Consider the following 23,281-nt stretch of genomic DNA (forward strand, 5'->3'; position numbering starts at 1 on the left):
ATGGTGCTAGTACTAACACATGCCATGTTTGTTGGCCAGTTAAAATATGCAATCAGCCAATTGCCTTTGCTCAAGACCATGACTGATATTTGTGACCCTAGAGATCATGTTCAAAAGAGTTAGTCATTACTTTATTTTTAGTTTTTAGTTTTATTTTTTCATATTCTGAGGAAGGTTGTTTGAAACCGTCTCAGCTATTTTTGTAATAATCTATTTTAGGACATAAAGTTTAGTATTTAAACCCCTCTCATGCATTTAGAGAGGGGTCCAGAAATTTTATCAAAAAACACTTTTCAAAACATTGCACTTCTGTACTTTTGAGGAGGTTTTGATGAAATGAATGGAACATGGTCTATATTCTTTTAAATATCTAGCATGATCTAGTGAAATGCACTTTTATACTCTTAGAATATGTTGTATTGATTGAAATTGGGTCAATATTGTTGAAGCACATGAGTAGGACTTGTCATATATGGTACTTTTATCTTATGATCATGTTTTATCTATTTATTAAGCAATACTTCTTTCAATTGTTTTATGTATGAAAGTATGAATTATAGTTTAGCATTATTGCCCTTCTGTATGATGTTAGCTTTGATTCCATTTTGAATACATGAACAATTTTATATGTGATATATTTTTCTCAATTGTTTTGTATAACTATTTATCCAAAATGATTATTGTTAAACGATTTAGTTTCTTGTTGCAGTTGAATGATCTTTATTACCAATTGTTGTAAGACATCATTGTAGATCACATATTGTATTTAATTCCGGGGTATATTTGTATTTAAATAGTGTTAAATTAGAATATATGCATGTGTTCAGTAGTTAAATTAGATTATACTTAGCTCAATCATTTTCTTGTTACATCATATATCATCCTACCAAAACTATCAAATCTTTTCTGGGAAACTGGTCCCATTATCCCTAGTCGGAGCCACTATACAAAATGAAAAAGGCTTGCTTTCAAGGTCCAAATCGGGTGGTTTTCCCACATGTTGTCACAACGATTTTCGAGGCTTCAACATTTTGGTGCTAGAAGGAGGGCCAACGATGAATGGTAAGAAAATTTAAATTAGTAGGCCATTCTATGAGTAAAATTCCCTCACCATCACCTCCAACTTCTCGGTAGCATTCTAAATCCCCAAATCCTAGGTGAGAAGTTGTAAAGAAATCCTTAGAATCCACTAGTGTGATCCCAAAGAAATCAAATCAATCTTATTCTATATAAACTCTCGATGTTTAGTCTTTGATCCATAAAATGCAGGGGATTTCTTTATTTCAAGAAGAATCTGAGTTATCCCAAGCTAGTGTACTGGTCCCATTATCCCCAGTCAGAGCCACTATACCAAACGAAAAAGGCCTGCTTTCAAGGTCCAAATCGGGTGGTTTTCCCACATGTTGTCATAACGATTTTCGAGGCTTCAACATTTTGGCGCTAGAAGGAGGGCCAACGATGAATGGCAAGAAAATTTAAATTAGTAGGCCATTCTATGAGTAAAATTCCCTCACCATCACCTCCAACTTCTCGGTCGCATTCTAAATCCCCAAATCCTAGGTGACAAGTTGTAAACAAATCCTTAGAATCCACTAGTGTGATCCCAAAGAAATCAAATCAATCTTATTCTATATAAACTCTCGATGTTTAGTCTTTGATCCATAAAATGCAGGGGATTTCTTTATTTCAAGAAGAATCTGAGTTATCCCAAGCTAGTGTTTCTTCTCAATTTCCTTCCTCTCAAAGGACTAGATCACAGAGAAAAAAAATTGGGATCCCCCCATTTGAATTCACTCTACCAAACCAAAGGAAAACTAAGAAAACACACTTTGAAGCCCATAGTGAGGTTCTCTCATCGTCACCTGAAACAACCTCATTCATTCCATCCATTTCATCACAAAATCAATTATCCACCTCACCACTCCAAATCGTGATTTACACCGGTACTTGAGCACAAGCCTCCTCTACCAAATCACCTTCAACTTCTAGAACATATTCCTCTACACGGATACCCATGGGGCTCAAAGACCATGGACAAATCTAGGAGTTGTTCAAATGGTAGGACCATTACATCCATTACCTACCCATCTAGAAAAGTGGTTACCAAAATTCAACCCTAATGATGGCCTACCAGCTGAAGATCACATAAACAACTTTATGTTGTGCATAAATCTAAATGAAGTGGTAGAAGAAGATTTAATTGTAATATTATTCCCTTATACCTTAAAAGGATCAACAAGATCATGGTATTTGTCATTACCATCTGGTTCCATTAATAGTTGGGATGCCTTTCAAGAGCAGTTCCTAACCAAGTTTAGAGATGATCGATCAATAACTACTCTTCTCAATGATCTCTCCAAATTGAAAGTTGAACCTAGAGAACTGATTAAGGACTTCAATTCACATTTTAATAAGTTATTGAATAAAATCCCAACGACATCCAAGCCTAGTGATCAAGTCCAAAATGAAGAGTACATTTCCGCTCTTCCCTCAAGCACAACTATTTTTGTCAATAGGGCTGCCAAAACAACTTTGGTAGAAAACATGAAAGAAGTCATAGTTGTAGAAAAATGCATTTTAGATTTAGATAAGAAGAATGCATTAGAAGAACAAAAATCCAAGAAGGTAAATTTTAGGGACGAATCCAAGGAAAAAGCAACTAAAGATCCTTTTGATCTTGAAGGTCTACAAAAGGTCCTTGAAACCATGTCCAATGAAATGGTCGACATCAAAAAACAGGTAGTTGAGACTTCCTCAAGGAAAGCTTACACACCTCACAAAATAAATGCTTCCTCTGATTCTAAGCCTCCAAGCACAATATCAAATGCATAATTAGATGTGGAGGAAGAGTAAATATCAAAAACTAAAGAACAAACGAATGACGAAGAAGTGGTTGAATTACAAGGAATGTGGGATTTCATTCTTCCTAATGAAGAAGCACAAGAAACATTACTTATTGTGACTAGGAGTAGAAGCACTGTAGATTTGCCACAAACAAATCCAAAATAGAAAACATCAATTACAGCTCCCAAAGACAAAGTAATAGGTAAGAAATCATCCCCCAAATCCACTCAAACCACTCCTCCTCAATCAAATTCTTCACCTTCACCTAAAACCATACTAGTTCTAATGAAATAGAATGCAACATCGTTGAAGATATGAAAAATATTAGGGTGAACATTACATTCCATGAGCTTAGCAAGTTAAAACATCAACAGAAGTTATTGCTCAAAGAACTAAAAGCAGTCCCCACTTCTCCTCTTCCCGCTATTGTAATCTCACAAGCTGCTCAAGAAATGGGAAGGCCTTCTACTACCTCATTAGAAAAAATTAGTTCAACTGATATGTCTCTAATAGGAGGAAGATCCAAATCCCATACACCTCCATTTATTTTGACTTTTGAAGTTTTCAACAAAAATCTACAAAGTTTTATAGTTGATTCTGGAGCTTCATCCAACATTCTATCAAGAAAAGATTGTGAGAAATTGAATGTGGAGCCCCAAAAATCTGTTGTTCGCATTGTGAAAGTAGATCGATCTCAAGTCGAAGTTATAGGGGAACTCAATCAAGTCACTATTAGACTCTCATCAAACCCGAAAGTATGTAAAGTAATTGACATCCTTATCATTGATATCATGGAATTCTACGGCTTAATCCTTAGCAGGGACTGGTTTGAAAAACTTCATAGCTATTTTGCAACCTATTGTTCCCATATGTGGATTCCCTATAATGGCAAGCCAAATCAAATAAGGGTTGACCGTGAAAGACATCAAAAGTATATCATTACAGAACTAGAGGGAGAGAATGAGCTAGTTGCATACAACAACAATATCATTGGAAATTATTCAGTTGAATCATTTTTAGGTACTTTAATGCAAATACTTCACCCTTCTTGGAAAATTATGTTATATCGCGAGTTGAAAATTATTCTCAAACATATGCTTCTAAGTGTATAAATTTTGTAGATAAACATGTAGTCAAGTCTTTATTTTGGAAATTATTTTTTGATGGATCTAAATCTAACGATGGAGTTGGAGCAGGATGCATATTAGTTAGCCCAGAAGGGGAAAAACTATGTTAGCATGGAGACTTGAATTTGAATGCACAAACAACACTGTCAAATATGAAGCATTAGTTCAAAGGCTGTATAAAGCCATCAACCTTGATATTAAACATCTTGAAGTGTTTAGAGATTCAGAAATTGTAATTAAACATGTAAGAAATACTATACATTGTCTCTTTGTACATTTGAAACATTATCAATCATTAGTCCAGGACCTCACCTCTCATTTTATAATGTTTAAAATTTTCCTTATCCCAAGAATTCAAAATGCAAGTGTCGATATTTTGGCTAATGTTGCATCCAAGCTCATTCCACCAAGAGATTATAGCCCCGATTGTTTTTCTATTGAATTAGTTTTTAGGCCTTCTATTCCCGAAAATGTCACCAATTGGGGAGTCTTTAATAATGATCCGGATATCATAATTTTTTTAACATCTGAAGGATCTTACGATGACCAGATAATAATGAAGATCAACATGACAACCAGCTTAAGAAAGAAACAACTGTAAATGCCATACCTAAATCTGTGGTTGCGATGGAAGACTTATCTTAAGGACAGGTTCAATAAACCCACTAACTCAAAACTTCAAATTTCAACTTTAAGGTTTGAATTAGTTAATCTCATAACTAACCTTAAACCTGAAAATATGAATCTAGGACTTGGTCTTACACCAGATAAAAAATCGTCCCTTATTCATTTTTTGAAGAAATACATAAATTTCTTTGCTTGGAAATATGAATATCTTAAGACATATGATACTTCCATCCTTCAACATACCATTCCCATGATATCCGATGAAATGCCAGTACAACAGAAGTTGAGAAAAATTCACCCAAATTTAGAAAATCAGATTAAATTTGAATTGAATAAGCTTCTCAAAGCTAAAATATTTTTTCCTAAGAGGCATTTAAGGTTGGTTTCCAATATTGTTCCAATAAAAAAAAAGAATGGTGATATTCGAATATGTATAGACTTTCACGATCTCAACAAATTTTATAAGAAGGGCAACTTTCCATTACCTCCTATGGAATATACATTGCAATTAGTTGCAAGGTCAGAACTAATGTCTTTTCTGGATGGATTTTCAGGTTACAATCAGATTCTCGTACATCCAAATGATTGGCTAAATACCAAATTTCAAACCAAATGGTGAACCTATGCTTACCAAAAGATTCCATTTCGGTTAATCAATGCTGGTGCAACATTTCAGATAGCCATGGACACATCTTTCAAAGGTTTGGTGAATAAATCGGTGGTAATTTATTTAGATGATATAACTGTGTATTCAAAAAATCCCAATAATCATTTAAAGGATTTAAAACAAATCTTTGAGCGTTGTGAGAGGTATGAAGTTTCTCTCAATCCCAAGAAATATTTCTTCACTTTAAGTGAAGGAAAGATCCTTGGATTTATTGTATCCAAAGAAGGAATTCACATTGATCCTAATAGGATAAGAGAAATTTATGAAATATCTTCACCTCATAATAAAAAATCTATGCAATCTTTCCTATGTCAGAGAAATTTTGTCAAAAGATTTGTCCCTAATTTTCACGAATTGCTTTACCCCTCCAATCTATGATTAAGAAAATTTTTGTTTTTAAATGGGGAAATACCGAGAATGAATATTTTAATTTAATTAAACAAGCAATCATAAATTCTCCCTCTTTAACAACTCCAAATTTTTCTAGTCATTTCATTTTATATACTTTTGCTTCCGAGGCATCATATGTAGCTATATTGACATAGGTCAATGATGACAAAGTTGAGGCACCACTTTCTTTCTCTAGCTCCAATTTGTAGGGGCTGAATTAAATTATTCAGATGTTGAGAAACACACTTTCGTTGTTTTCAAATCAATAAATCATTTCATACCCTTTCTCCTCAAAACTCACACTATGGTAGTAGTCCCATTGTTATAGACATTTTTGTGCCTTACAACATGAAGCATGAAATGTCCATAATCTAAGGGATCCAAAGTCCCTAAACATGTTGTTCCTACCCCTAGAGGAACAAGGTCAGCAAACCACAGCACTGAATAACAGTTCTCCACTTGAAAACACTCAAAAACAAGGCAATTCTGGATCATGTCAACTGCTCCACTGAGCATCTGCGCTGAATGTCAACTGCTCCACTATCTACTTGCGCTGAATGTCAACTGCAAAGAAGGCTACCTGTGCTGGGCGAGTTGGGACAAGTGGCACAGTCATTCCTCAAGGTGTCAATGCCCAGGAAGCTTCCAAAATGACACTTGGATCAAGGAATTCGACTGGTGATGAGTAAGAGGGTCTAGATCTCCAAGTGGAAGCAAGAACCTCCAAGTGGACTCAAGAACTGAAGAATAACTGAAGTGGGAGAGGACACTAGTCAGCGTCATGCCAGCTTCAAGCTGACTCATCCTTTCTCCAAAAATCCTATATATAGTTCTCTCTCATGAGGTCTAAGGGGGCTGGAATCTTGTGAATGTAAGGAAGTGCTGTTGGTTTGAGTATAGAACTATTGGGTGATTTGCTTGAAGGAGGTGAAGAGGATATTTCTTTCTGCTGGGAGGTGATGCTGGATTGGGCCTTTTATGGTTGTATCACTTCCTGAACTTTACTTCTTCCATTAATAAAGCATTTGAGGTTCTTCTATATGCATTTGTCTCAATGGTGTATTGTTATACTTGTGTATTTGATTTATTCTAATCCTTGAATCAATTATGAATGTATGCTTCTTGTAGTTTCCCTCTCTTGCCATTTTGCAGGATCTTGGTGTAGCTGGGCCAGTGAAAGAGCAAGGAGCTGGGAGCAAGAAGCAAGGAGAGAAGATTGGATCAATCATTAGCAGAAGACATCGGTTAGTGGATCTATTTCTCCCCTCTCTTACATCTCATAAAGAAGAAATCTTAGATAGCTTTGCTTCGATTGTTGCTGAGGTACTATCACCCTTAGAGTGGGATAGGGTCATTCCGTATTGGATACTTTTCCCAACAACAAATTGGCGACTCCACTGGGGATCGTATCTTGTTGGTTGTTTGTGTTTTTTGCTATTCATTTCCTAAACACAGGGAGTACCGAATTGAACTGCATTTGGATCTTTCAAATGCAAAGTAGAGGGCAGCTACTCTAGCTCAGTTTCTGGGCATGTTTATGATTTGAAGAGCTGATCCACAAGGACTCTGAATAGCTCTTAGTGATAGCTTTTCATCCTCCTTTTCATCCTTTAGTGTGTACTTGATTGATAGCTTCTGATTTGGCCAAAAACTGTTGATTTTTGAGCAATCTTTGACCCGGAAACTCAGAAAAACGAAAGTTTATCTCTTCAGTGCAGGCACTGTGAAGGCAGTCTGCATTTCAGCGCAGATCCCGAAGGGGCTACCTGCGCTGAATGTCAAACTGACAGTGTACCACCTGCGCTGAACCAGTTTTGCCTTGTGCTACTGGGGTTCCCTGTTGTTTATTGCCCTGTTTTCAATCTTGTTTTTGCAGCCTGTTATCAGTCAATGTACCTATCTGAAACCACCTTTCTTTGCCACTATTCCGCCTCGGTTGTATAAAGAAACTGTATTTGTTCTTTGTGTATTTCTTACATCATTTGCAGTTTCCCATAATGAAAGTGAACTAGTCTTGCTGTGGCCTCTTAGATCTAGACCTGTGATAAGTGTCGTTTTGATCTTAAGAGTTAGTTTGTTTGCTGTTCATAGCTGATTGAGCTTTTGCTTTCGTCATATGGTTTGAATTTATATATTTCTAGTGTCGGAACAAGTAAATCTTAAGGTGTCTTTTGATTTTGGACAAGCTTGTTTGCTTTCACTTGAAATTGAATTCAAAGTTATACAACAACTTTCTTTTTGTAGTACATCAACATTAAGAAAGAGAAAAGAAATACCTGCATTGTGCATGTGCATTTTGACAGTTTGCATGTTGATTTAGGAAAAAGTGCATTAGTGTGTGCTCTATGATCTGTGTGAAAAGATGATGTTTTCCTTTTCCCTCAGTAGTTAAGATTTTCAAAGTTGAAAGATTGAAAAGCGTGATTATCATCTTAGACTGCATTTAGGAGTTGTACCATACATCTCGTGGTGATCCATAAAGGCAAACTGATAAACAAGATCAACCTTAAAATAAATTAAATTTACATAACAACGCTTTGAAACATAACGCAAACACATAGAAGTCTTAGATAGAGACGTGTTCCGGCGTCGTTAAACGTGATATCTTAGCGTTGAGTGGTTGGGTGATTCCTCCACGGTGAAGTGATAAGTATCAATACGGACTTGTGCTCCCACGTACCGTAGCGTATATATTGGGAGACCCCTATAGGAACAAAGCCTTTATCCATAGGAAGCCGTGTCGGCCACCCTACTGATCGCAATACAGTGAACACAGCATTCACGAAGATCGACCACCCGTATCGTAAAACGTATTCTGTGGTTTTGCGAAAAGTTTGGCACACCCTCTGCCTAGAACTCCAGAGTAGTTTCTTTTGGCCTTTTTCAAACTCTATAACTGAAAAATTCCAGCCGAGCATTTGTCACTTCGGGCTCGTTAAAACATCGAAGGAGACTAGAGTCATCTTTAGCTTTTTCTCGACTCTTTAAAATTGAAAAAGCAAGTTGTGTCTAAGCGTCGTCAAAATTTATTTTAAATAGGATAATCATCACCATTCCCTCGTTGATCTTCGAAGTTAGTCTTTTGGCATCGTAAGTTCTTGTAGAATCGCTAAGAAATCTTTTGGATAGACTAGATATGTCTGAACAACCGTCGACATCTAGGACTGTGTCGTCCGACATAGCAGCAGCAGAGCCTCCTGCTGCTACTCCAACGATGTTCGCTGGTATACCATCTGTCCCGACAAATTGTCAACAACAAGCCGAAGTCCAATCAGGGACGACGACATGGTTAGTTCCTATTTCTTCATCCGGATTATCATCTGGTATTTCTTATGTTGAAACTCAACAAATTGATCCAATGTGTCTTCAAAGGCCAATTTACCCTTTAAGTACTGGATTTCCACCATATGGAGGGCAGTATGCTCTTTCATTGTTCCCTCCCAGAGAACAACCATATGGGAGTTTACAATAAAGTTCAGGTCAAACTGGAATTACATCCAGCGGTTGGGTACCAATACTACCTCAACAACCAGGGGTTGTATATTCAATGCAACCAGTACACCCTGTGTCGAATATTCCCACCATACCTGCTATAGTGAATGTGTCGCAAGTACAAGCTCCACATGTTGTATGTCAACCCCAAGTTTCTCAGGTTGCAATACAACAACCTCTTGTCTCAACAACTCAATCACAATCTCAGGGTAGTGCCTCCTTATCTGGATCGACTCAGGCTCAAACAAGTACTGTGACTCCTCATCCTGGTCAATCATCCAGTATTAGTCAACATCAAATGGTCCAACAACCAGAGCTGGTTCAATCTCAACAACCGCCATTCTAGCAATCATATCAAGGACCTGAGCAACAAGTCTTTGTAAGTAATGGGCAACCATACTATAATGGTTATGCCCATCAACCTTGTCAAAGTTGCCAGCATTATGCTGTTTTGCAAAGACCCATTGCTCAGGAGATCCCATCTTATCCTGGGTATGCTTCGCCTAACCTGAATCAACAGTTGCCCTTTGTAGAAACTCTAGAATTACCAGATCTAAACCGGCTGACGAATGATCCAATTGCTTATGCCCCTTGGTGGCCAGCGATTCCACATAAACTTCCGTCAGATATTCCTAAATTTAATGGAAATCCGGGTGAAGACCCGTCGAATCATGTGATGACATTCCATCTATGGTGTTCATCGAACACCCTGAATGATGATTCGATAAGACTTCGCCTCTTTCAGAGGACGTTAACGGGTCCAGCGGCAAAATGGTACATTGAATTGCCTAGAGCTTCGTTCGACAACTTCAGTACCTTAGCCACAACCTTTTTAACCCATTTTCAATTACCAATAAGGTATGAAACGGGAACAGAACTCCTTACCAACTTCAAACAGACGACTGCCACCCACATATCTGATCATATACATGAGTGGCGACGTCATCGTAGGATGGTAAAAACGTACGTTCCCGATCAGCTATTAGCTGAATGGTTTATCAAGTCATTACTTCCTACCATCACGGAAGATGTGACAAAGGGGGGAGTCGTAACGGAAGAGCAGGTTATCGCTCGTGCGCAATATCTGGACTTGGTCTATACTCAGTCCGGCACGTTCTACGATAAAATACCTGACGCCCCTAGACCGGAATTCTCAATTCCTCCTCCTCCTAAATCAAACAATGACTCTCACGCTGGCGATGGCGTGATTAGAAAACACAAAATTTCTAGTCAAAATGCAAATGAAGAACTTCTTGCCTCAGAAGTAAATGCCATGTCGACCGACAAGGGCAAACAACTGAAGCAACCAGGGGGCAAGAAGAAAAAGAAAGGGAGAAAAAGGAAACCCCCGACAGGGTGTCATATATGCGATGAGGATCATTGGACGAAAGATTGTCCACATATAGCTGAAGTTAAGAAACTCTTTAAGAGTTCAAAAACCCTAGCAGTATTGACTGATCCGTTTCCCAACCCAGGTCAAAATCTGGTTGCTAATCAAAATGCTTCCCGATCCCAAGTGCTTATGTTGTCTGTCTCGAAGCAGCAAAATGATGCTTTGACAAGGAATAAAGATTACGGGAATCCACGGCTGTCGAATAACAAGGCTAATGAACAACCTAGTAGTTCGACGACAACTTTAACCAAAGTTGTGCCACCCAACATTCCTGAACCAATGATAAAGTCACCAAAGGGAGTAGTACACAAATCGACATTTAATCCTCGTGCCAAAATAGCACAGAATTATAATATAATAGAGGACCTGGCTCAATCGTCGTCCGCTATGTCGACACTTGAGGTACCGCAAAATTGCCCCTCCCAAGAGCAAGCTTTATTATCAGCAATAGGTGGGATTGGCCCAATGGATTCCAATCTTGTGGCCTTTGATCATAAAGGATATGACCCTCAGTTACCAGCTCAACTAGCTTTCCTTATTCAAGTGAGAGTCCTCAACAAAATTGTTCATCGAACAATTATTGATGAGGGGGCATCTACATGTCTTATGTCGATGGGTTGCTGGAAAAATTTAGGCTCACCACCCTTGTCGAAATCATCAACTACGTTAAAAGCATTTGATGGACGATCATACACTCCCTATGGGATTTTAAGTAACTTACAAGTTGAACTGGGGGGCAAAACAGTAGGAATTGATGTTGAAGTAATTGATGGAAACCTCGATTACAACATCCTACTGGGAAGGCCCTGGATATATGCCATGTCCGCAGTTGTGTCGACCTACTTCAGGAGGATTGCATTTCCCTTTCAAGGAAGAATTACAGTCGTCGACCAACAAACTTTCCTCCCCGACAGTTCACAAGTTACGGGAAGCATTCCAATGATCCATGGAAACAATCATTCGCTTCAAAATATTGGGGTAGGCCTCCTAAAAGACCCTGCCTTAATGGGTACTTTCGCCCTACCGCCTCCAAGTAATCTGGCGGGAGTGGCCACGGTGGAAACCTACAAAATGAAATCTTTTGTATCTAATGGATTCAGAAGATTCCTAAATATTTTGTCGGCATGGATCATCGCCCTAATAGAAATACTGTAAATACAGTGGGCTCCAAGGACGGTTCTTATCTCGTGTCAAACTCGTTAAAAAATGAAACAAGGAGTCGAGGACGGTTCTTATCTTGTGTCAACCTCATTAAAAAATGAAACAAATCCCCTTTCTCAAAGGTAAACCTTCATTCCAACCACCGAGTTGAATGCAATGAAGCTTGGGGGGCGTGCACCTCGATTTGCGTTATTATGCTGGGGGCATGCAAACTTATCACCGAGCAGTTTTAGCACATAGTTCATGCTCGTTAAAAAATAAACATAAGATCGAGCAGTTTTAGCATAAAGTTCATGCTCGTTAAAAAATAAACACAAGATCCGAGCAGTTTTAACGCGGTCTTCATGCTCGTTAAAAAATAAATAAAAGCAGTGAGCAATGTTTCCTCCAGAGTTTAAGCTCATTTTTAAATAAAAAATGAACCTATCCCGGTAAATAACCGCTGTGATCGTAAATTTATCAGCCATAAAAAGCCTTGGTCGTGTTTTGCACCTGCCACCTCCACTTTCATTTGGCCGATCGTTCACCTCCATATGATTGTTTACCCATTTTGAGGAACAGCTGCGAAGAGTGATTTCACCTAGCCATCCTTGTGACACTACCGTGATTGGAAAATTCCAACTTGTACCTGGAATCTGCTGCTATCCCTGTTTATCACTCGTTCCTCAAAAGAGGAGTCTTCTTTAAGCTCTTTTCAACTGACTCGTAAAATATGAAAATTTTGCCGAGTTTTGGCCTTCCAGCTCGTTAAAGTGACCGGAAGAGCTATCCCTCATCTAGATTTTAATCTTTTTGGACCTGAGGGATTATTGCACAAAAAGGTCGAGCGCTTGTTTTATTCGGCTCGTTAAAATTATGGAAAACTCATCCCTTCTGTATTGTTTTATACTTTTTCGGACTTAAGGGATTAGATGATGAAAAAGGAATTTTGGAGTTAACTTTCTGTATCTTTTCAGACTCTCTAAAAATGAAAAGGACCGAGTTTTCCTTGTCGTTAGACTCGTTAAAATGATTAAATAGCGACAAACTTGTCTTTAGACGAGAACGAGTTTCCCTATCGCTAGGCTCGTTAAAACATAGCGATGGGCTTGCCCGAAGGGCAGGTTATAGAACAAGCATATGTTATCCTCCTCAAGCTTGACAAAAATAAAGAGGTACTGGTCAGAAATGACTGGGGAAAAATTGGGAGAACCTCAAAGCTTTAATGGTAGCAAGTCGCTCTTGAACATGACACTTTTCCTCCGTACCACATCGGGTTGGGTTGTTTCATTCACCGGTCTCATCACCATGGTCTCGCCAAACCATCCACATTTGGGGTAATGCTACCGATCCATCGCATCAGTGTCGTTATATGTTCAAGAGATGTTGTTCAGAAAGAGTCAACCGTGTCCCATCCACTGCCATACATTATCCTTCATCCATCCATGATCGCCACCCTGAATCATATGTCACAGATTGTTTTCACCTCCATTAAAGTCATTAGCTCCGTTCCGTGTCACTGATGTGGGATTCATTAAGGCCCTCCTTTGACGGATCGCTTCTTGTCGACTCCAGCTCATTATCCAAGAAGTTGATCTAGGAACAACCCCCTCAGTACTTTGAAGCGTGCATGCCTCAATGGCAAGTTTCTCACTTCCGGCGACAGGTATACATCAATGACCTTCAACCAGAAGATTTTGCGTGGTGTTCAACGCCAAGTCCTTTATTCACACCACGTAAATTGTACTGCAGTACCTTGAGGGTCATTATCATTATCGATGATTCCTCTCGTGCTTGTTAACGGTTTACATTATTGACCAGTAATCAAGCGATGTCTTTCCATGTTCGACTTCAGCGCAATTCTCACATGGATCGACTTGTACTTAGAGTGAAGATCGAACGAGTTTGAAGACCCCGGATCTAGTTTCATCCATCCGGGCTGCGATATATATTCAGGATATAAAGACATTTGACATGTACATCATTGTAGCAGATGATCATCCTACTCAAAGGATGATAATTTCAGCAGAGAATTATCAGTCTATCATCAGACGATCGTCTGTTCTATGTACCAAAATGAATTTATAAAGTTGAGCATGGGAATGCCCGCCTCAGCTAGATCATGAAAGCAGAATGAAAAATAATGTATTGTATTGTATTTTATTACAGGTCACCTCTCAGCAATTGAATGAACTTCGGATCCTCCTGATAAAGCATTTCACCCGATAAACAACCTCATACTTTAGGGGGCAACTGTTATAGACATTTTTGTGCCTTACAACATGAGGCATGAAATTTCCATAATCTAAGGGATCCAAAGTCCCTAAACATGTTGTTCCTACCCCTAGAGGAACAAGGTCAGCAAACCACAACACTGAATAACAGTTCTCCACCTGAAAACACTCAAAAACAAGGCAATTCTGGATCATGTCAACTGCTCCACTGAGCATCTGCGCTGAATGTCAACTGCTCCACTGTCTTCCTGTGGTGAATGTCAACTGCAAAGAAGGCTACCTGCACTGGGCGAGTTGGGACAAGTGGCACAGTCATTCCTCAAGGTGTCAATGCCCAGGAAGCTTCCAAAATGACACTTGGATCAAGGAATTCGATTGGTGATGAGTAAGAGGGTCTAGATCTCCAAGTGGAAGCAAGAACCTCCAAGTGGACTCAAGAACTGAAGAATAACTAAAGTGGGAGAGGACACTAGTCAGCTTCATGCCAGCTTCAAGCTGACTCATCCTTTCTCCAAAAATCCTATATATAGATCTCTCTCATGAGGTCTAAGGGGGCTGGAATCTTGTGAATGTAAGGAAGTGCTGTTGGTTTGAGTATAGAACTATTGGGTGATTTGCTTGAAGGAGGTGAAGAGGAGATTTCTTTCTGCTGGGAGGTGATGCTGGATTGGGTCTTTTATGGTTGTATCACTTCCTGAACTTTACTTCTTCCATTAATAAAGCATTTGAGGTTCTTCTATATGCATGTGTCTCAATGGTGTATTGTTATACTTGTGTATTTGATTTATTCTAATCCTTGAATCAATTATGAATGTATGCTTCTTGTAGTTTCCCTCTCTTGCCATTTTGCAGGATCTTGGTGTAGCTGGGCCAGTGAAAGAGCAAGGAGCTGGGAGCAAGCAGCAAGGAGAGAAGATTGGATCAATCATTAGCAGAAGACATCGGTTAGTGGATCTCTTTCTCCCCTCTCTTACATCTCATAAAGAAGAAATCTTAGATAGCTTTGCTTCGATTGTTGCTGAGGTACTATCACCCTTAGAGTGGGATAGGGTGATTACGTATTGGATACTTTTCCCAACAACACCCATTCTCAACAGTGAAAAATCTATTAATGCAAAGAGATCTAGGTGAGAAAAGAGAAAATTGGGTGACAACATTACAAGAATATGACATTGAGATCAGACTAGCTAAAATTGTTAAAGGTCAACATTTTTGCAAAATGTTAGCAGGAGCATCCAAATTACTAGCACTACAATATTCAGGTGTGATATACAAGTATATGAGGTAAGCCTTAGTGGAACTGAATACAAATATGTTGATATCATCTTTTATTTGAAAAATGGATATGCCCCTATGCAACTAAATTACAAAAGAAAAAGGGCTTTGAGGATAAAATCTAAGTAATATGAGATCATCAATAATGTGTTGTTTAGAAAGAATTATTATTTTGTTTTTCTTAGATGCTTTGAAAAATCTGAGGTAGAAAAGGTTTTGTAGGAACTCCATGATGGACCAGTTGCTGGACATTTTGGAGGGGACACAACGACACCTGAAATCCTGTATGCTTGCTATTATTGGCCAACCTTATCCAAATATGCACATGAATATGCAACAAAATGTAAAATTTGTCAAACAACTGCTGGAAGACAGAGGAAACCCACATTACCATTACAACTAGTCAACATTGAACATCCATTTGAACAATGGGGACTAGACATAATAGATGAGATCGTTCCTCACTCTTCAAAGCAGCATAAATATATCCTTACAAAAACTGATTACTTCACAAAATTGGTGGAAGAAATTCCACTTAAGGTAGCCAATTCTAAAAACATCATTGAATTTATTAATCGGTTTATTATTACCAAATTTGGTATACCATTTTCCCTCATGTTTGACAATGCATCTTATTTCACAGGCAATGCTATGACATAATTTTCTATTAAAATAAGTTTTAAACTTAAATATTCTACTAACAATTATCCTTAGGGAAATTGTTTGACCAAATCTAGAAACAAAAATCTCATAAGAATCATTAAACAAACCGTTGATCAAAGTCAAACAAAACTGGCACAAATCTTTAACATTTTCTCTATGGGCAGATTGAATAACACATAAGGGCTCAATAGGCACTTCTCCTTTTAATTTGGTCTATGGGAAAGAGGTTGTCCTCCCTACAAATGTAGCTATTCCCTCTCTAGCCCTGGTTCAATTTATTGAATATTATCCTTCCTCTTCTATGCAATTAAGACAATCGAAAATCCTCAAGCTTGAAGAAGAAAGAGATGAAGCCAAAATCACACATGCACATCATCAACATTTAGTTAAATATTCATTTGATGTGAATTCTATAAGTTGAAAATCCTTTCAGCTCGGAGACCTAGTATTGAAGTAGGATAACACACATGAGGAAAAAGGTAATCATACCAAATTCCAAAGAATGTGGCTTGGCCCATTTCAGATTGTGGAACAAATAGGCCCATCAACCTTTTTAGTGCAAGATTTATCAGGCAAAATAGATTCTTTGCCTGTTAATGGGTAGATTCTGAAGAAATATTTTTCATAGAAGATAACCTCTTCTATCCCTTGTACACTATTGCCTTTACGTTTTAGGAAAATAAAAGTTAAATATCATTTAATTTTGACCTAAACAATAATAATCTCTTTTATATTTTGATTTTTCGCTTGTATAAGTAAAGATCGTTAAGAATATAATTTTCACATTTGAAACATAAGCTAAGTTCTATTACTACGAAATCTGCTTGTTCTCCACCAAACTTACTTGTCCTTTGCTAAACCTCAACTTTATAAAGAAACCTTTGTTCTACCGCCAGTCAAGAAAAGTATTTATAACAAAGCAAAGACTCTCTACAGAAAAGCATCTTTAACTCTATAATTGTCATCTAGAAACTCTTAAGGAGTCAATGATTCTCCCCATCCAGTAAGCTTTTCTCTTTTTAGAGTGTAATTCTAAAATATGCTTAAAATTAAAGGATAAGAGGTCTCATCAAGAGCCAACTTACCATTACCAACAAACTGACATTACCAATACTGCATATCAAAATAGGGTAATGGTTTGAGATTATCTTAATCAAAATACAAGGGGTCTCATCACGAGCCAGCTTTTTCAGTTAAGTTATGACCAGTGAATGGCATTGTCAAATTTGGCCACCAAACCAAGACAAGGAACTTTAAGAATAAAAAATGAAATTTTAAAGAAAAATGAATTGTTTAGAAAAGAAAGAAAATGGAAGTATATGAATATGAATTTCTCTCTAAAAATTACACTCTTATTTGGATGGGATACTGAATCATTGTTGGTTAAAAGGTAACCCTGTCGAGGCTATGGATGTCTGCTCGCAGCAGAGGCTCTACCTGTGACAACTGAGTACATCCAAAAGCTAATTTGCGAGAGCCCCCTGCTTTATCTTTAAAACCAATTAATGACTGATGTAGACAAAGAAATTTTCATATTGAAGAGGATAATCAAATGGGTGATAATTAGGTGGATTTTGTTTTCTTATTCAGAGAAATGTTAGCTATATTATATTTCATGTATTTTTATTTTTTGAACTACCTTTATTTTGGAAGTTTTTAGAAATTTCGAAAAACTATTAGAGATAATTGGTTCTTCCAGCGAATCCCCAATTGTTTTTCTATTCAACAACCCCCCCATTTATTGGTTTAATAGATAATATTCTATTAATAAATGGGGACCCTTGATAAAAAACCCTCCAACAAAAATTTAGCACTTAAGCGCTTTTTTTAAACTTAAAAAATAAATAAATCAAGATATCAAGTCAAAACCCTTTAAAACTAGCAATTCTTGCCTTTTTGCATACTGCTAGACCAAGTGTGTTAAAAGTCTAATTAACAAACAAAATCTGCGAATTGCGATTAAAAGGATCACCACACTTAACTTAGATATCATTGGACTTTTCATTCAAAGCTAAGACCTAAGGCATTTCCTATAAAATAAAGCCCTTATCACAATCGCATATCGGCATTCACAAAGGATGCAACCCGCAAAGCATGTTGTAAAATGCGAGATACGATATTGTGATAGAACAAGTCAACCTTATCGCATCGCGTCAAATTACTTAAAATACTAATCTTATGAACTATGCAAGCTTGCGAAGTGCGATAAAACCCGGACCTGATAAAAGAAAATGTTATAAATGGTAAGTAAGTCTGCCACATAGTGAAAAGTGATTTATGAATTAATTACTCCTTCAAACAAACTACACTATAAACAATAAAGGATATGTCACTTATCTCACATCCCACAAAATTTTAAAATAACTTTGAGAAAACACACAATCAAATATGCGATAATGTGATTTGCGATATTGCATCACAATTGCAAAGTCGACATTCTCGCAGCTTAAACCCACCACCTTAAAAGTTTTCCTTCCCGTTTGTGATGTGGTACTTTAATCAATAATAAAGGCAATGATAAGGAACCATTAATGGATATTTAATTAGTTTAATGGCATTTATGTTAAAAAGCGGCTCGACTTGATATGATATATTTTCGTCTGCGTTTTTATTAAAAGCTTATTTCTTGTTACTTTTTTCAGGTTAACTGTATCATTCATTCTCACTATCATTCTCGCTTGTGTTTATCCGATAACTTCCATTTTTCTTCATTTCAGGAAAACTTTGCAGAGAACATCGTTAGAAGTAATGGGGAAGAAGGGAAAGGCGGCTGAATCCGAGAAATCAGAAATGGTGCCTGTTTTATTTGATACCACAAGCAGCAAGGAAGAAGCAACTTCAAAATGGAAGGTATGTATAACTTGTTAGAAGAAGAGCACCCTAGGCCACTGGTAACAATGGCCACGACAAATGCTCAGGAGTCATCTGACGCCTCCTATTTCGAAACAACATGTTCGTTCCTACACCGTATAGCTGCGAGAACAAAGATAATCCCATACACAGATATATAATTGATGAGGTAGACATCACAAACAGAACCTTCAAGAATCACAGACAAGAGGTCATGGGGTCTTTCTCAGCAGATAGCCTACAACTAATGTACCAATTACCAGAGCTGCAAAAGCTCTACAACAAACAATTCCTTGAGCAATTCGCCAAAGAAAATGAGGATCCATCAGACGTCACACAGACCTGGAAATCAAGTGAAGGCAAGCTCAAAGGGATAAAACTGGTATGTACTCAACACCATCCATCACTCCCCCTTATAGTTTCGCAACAACAATTATATGTAGGTTGTTTGGTAGACCCGATAACACTAAGGTTTCCATGGAATGGCTCCCGTTAATAGATGAAGCAGTAAATGCAACAATAATGAACTAGGCTCAAATTTTATCAGACGATTTGGCTAAGGCCATTATAGAATATAAAAGGAAAAGAAGTTCTTCTTTAAGTATTTTCCCCCCTTTTTCATGAGTGCTTTTATTATGGATGCAATATGTTTTTCTTCTCAATTTCCCAATATGGGATGGAAATGGACTGTACAGGACCCGCTTCCCATCCATATGTACCATACAATTTTGTGGGAATCTCAATTCCACCCCCATTTTTATAAAATTGGTTAAGGGGTTATGCTACCCATTCATAGAGCAGTGTACGACAGAACCGCCCTAGGTTTTCTAAAGAGGCCAAAGTAGATATCTTGTGAGTAGTGAGATGGTTTGGGGAAGAGACATTCACCTACATTAGAGTTTTTAGGATCATTGCTTCACCACATGTTCTCCCATATTATGACACCGACAAACTAATGGCCAGAGAAATATCCTGCCAAACAACAGGGGAATGCAGATTAAGCAGAGGACTCAAAGACCAGAAGAAGGCAATTTGGCCTACATTCCCATTACAATGTGGTGCATTTTCACTACATGATTATGGACATGCATTAAAATAAGCAGAGATTATTAATTCTTTGAAATTAGCTACAGTCCCGGGAAGGCAATACGACCCAAATGGCACTGTTAAAGAATTTACTACTATGGTAAAAGTAAAACAATTCACCCACGAAGAGGACACCTTTGATGACCTCTTCCTATAGGAAAAAACATTTTCACAAGTTTTGCATATGGAATCACTACTTTTGACCCCGGAAGATGTTAAGGCTTTCCATGTGTATAGGAAAAAGAGATTATTAAAGGTCCCATTGGACCTACTGTAGATTGAACCAATAAGGGAGCCAACTCCCAGCATAAGCTTGGAGGGCAGCTCCAAAGAAAAATATGAAGAAGAAACCCAAGAGAGATCAATGCATGAGTCAGAGAACTCAAAGCAACAGTCTCAAAATGGGGGAGGAAACATAAATAAAGGGTCTGAAAAGGACATAGCTGGAACTATATAGGAGACGACCGACAAACCTCAACAAAGAAACAAGCAGAAGTTGCCTCTACATCAACACAATCAGGTAAAACTCTAATTATTAACTTGGAACAGGAATGGGAACAATTCAACAAAAATCTCCACACAGATACAGACCCTGAGAAAACATCTGAGATGCAAACTCTTAAGCAAACCCAACATAAGTCAAATCCAGAAACGATAGGGGAAGGAGCTACGGGCACTTAAGACGTTGAGATCATTCCTGCTAGTCCTAGTTTAGAATTTGTTTTAAGAATTCAGGAAATACCTCCGCTAGATGTATTCTATAGTCCTACCCACAAAGTTGTAGTCAAGAGACAAAGAAAGAAAAAAAATGGACATTGTAGCTGTTACAACTCCAGAAAATGAACCAATGGACATCATATGGAAGGACTCTCCTATCGACCCATATAAGAATCTCACAAAATTGTCGCAATCCATAGGAGCCTATGCCACAACAATTATTGACAAGGTGGCAGAGGTCCAAATTCTTATCAAGGAAAAGGAATAGACAATTCTACTGCTAGAACAACAATTAGCTCAAGAAAAATCTAATGAGCAAGCATAATTCCAAGTAGCCCAACTCCAAAAGGAATTCTAACAAATGAGAATATAACATCAAGCCAGCTTAGAAGAAATAGATTCACAGATACAAGCCATGATAGATAAATTTAAAGATAATCTGCAAATCGACGAATTCATCAAGGAAGCACTCAGCCTTAATTCCCTACTAATGCAGCAAAAGGAAGTATTTTGCCAGAAAATCTTGTAGATAAATCCTTATTGCGAGACTAGTGATAAATTAACAAACCAAGTTATTGATATGAGGTTTGAGTACGATGAAATCCATAAAAGGATTTTTAAATTTATCACCTGGAAAGAATCAGAGGATGGGAGAAAGGCTGACCTACCAAAGCTGGAAGAGTCTCATAAAGATATTATGTTCATGGATTGGAATTCTCAGTTGAAACAAGCGAAAAGGGAAAAATCAATAGCAACAAACAACATAATAGAATCCATCAATGAAAATATTCATGTGCCAATATTTTCAAGGAATGTGTACCAAGATTTCTTCCGAATGTCAAACAATTAGAGAAGCAGTGGAGACAGGCAACGCAGGAAAAGGAGGAGGCAATCAAACAGATAAACAGGCTGAATTGGGAAGCATATTGGCAGGTTTTAGTGAAACTACACAACCAATGGATGCATTTAAGGTGTTTAACAACCTCTACACAAAATATGGTGCCAACACTAACAGATGCCATATTTGCTAGGCAGTTAAAATATGCAATCAGCCAACTTCCTCAACTCAAGCCCATGACTGATATTTGCGACCTTAGAGATCAAGTTCAAAGGAGTTGGTCATTAATTTATTTTTAGTTTTTAGTTCTTTTTTTTTCATATTATGAGGAAGGTTGTTTGAAACCTCAACTATTTTTTTAATAATCTATCTTAAGACATATAGTTTAGTATTTAAACCCCTCTCATGCATTTAGAGGGGTGAAATTTTTTTATCAAAACACTTTTCAAAACATTTCAATTTTATCTTATGATCATGTTTTATTTATGTATTAAGAAATACTTCATCTTTCAATTGTTTTATGTATGAAGGTTTGAATTATAGTTTAGCATTATTGCTCTTCTATATGATGTTAGCTCTGATTCCATTTTGAATACATGAACGATTTTATATGCGATATATTTTTCTCAATAATTTTTTCTAACTAATTATCCAAAACGATTATTGTTTAACGATTTAATTTCTTGTTGGTGTTGAATGGTCTTTATTACCAATTGTTGTAAGACATCATTGTAGATCGCTTATTGTATTTCATCGCAAGGTATATTTATAGTTAAATAGTGTTAAATTAGGATATATACATGTGTTCAGTAGTTAGATTAGATTATACTTAGCTCAATCATTTTCCCGTTACATCATATATCATCCCACCAACACTATCAAATATTTTATGGGAAACTGGTTTCATTATCCCCAGTCAGAGCCACTATACCAAATGGAAAAGAATTTGCTTTCAAGGTCTAGACTAGGTGGTCTTCCCCCATGTTGTCACAACGATTTCAAGGCTTCAACAGGAAAAATAAGAAGAAGAAGAAGAAGGAGAGAGAGAGAGAGAGAGAGAGAGAGAGAGAGAGAGAGAGAGAAGAGAGAAATGGAGAGGAGTGAGGTAGAAACGGGGTGAGAGAGAGAAAGAGAGAGATGGAGAGTGAGATGAAGAGGGAGGGAGATATAGAAAAACATATATAGGGATGGATAGCCAATGGGGGAAGGGTGGTGGTTAGATAGATAAATATATAAGGACATAGCAATGGAGATAAATATAGATTTGAAGTGGGGAGAGAGATGGATGCAGAGAGATACCAAGAGAGAGGGATATATATATATATATATATATATATATATATATATATATATATATATATATATATATAAAGAGAGAGAGAGAGAGAGAGAGAGATGAGGGACAGAGGGAGAGGGATAATAACAGACTGATGGGGACGAGAACGAGAGAGATAGTGTGCAAGTTACTAGAAGAGAGAGAGAAGGAGAGAGGGAGGGAGATAAAGAAAAAGATAAAGGGGGAGAGAGATATGGGAGTAGACAGAGAGATGGGGGGGGAGGGAGATAAAGCTATGGATAGGGGAGAGAGAGGAAGAGAGAGGGAAAAAGGGAGGGAGAGAAGGATATATGGAGGGAGATAAAGATAGGGATGGATGGGGGATATAGAGGGAGAGATCGTGAGAGAGGGGGGGGGGTTAGAGAGGGAGAAGGGTGGGGAGGGAGGGTGAGAGAGAGAGAGACATATAGATATAGAGAGACAAAAGGAAATATACAAAGCTATATGGGGAAGAGAGATGGGAATAACAGGGAAGGAGAAATAGATGGAGATATAGAGAGAGCGATAAGGGAGAGATAGATAGAGAAAGAGGGAGGGAGGAAGGGGGTGAGAGATAGATATGGAGAGTGGGGGGTAATATTGAGAGACAAAGGAGAGAGGGA

Source organism: Pinus tabuliformis, chromosome 2_2 (assembly GCF_031772625.1).
Source record: "Pinus tabuliformis cultivar Carrire ecotype Pingquan chromosome 2_2, CPIR1, whole genome shotgun sequence".
Taxonomy (NCBI): domain Eukaryota; kingdom Viridiplantae; phylum Streptophyta; class Pinopsida; order Pinales; family Pinaceae; genus Pinus; species Pinus tabuliformis.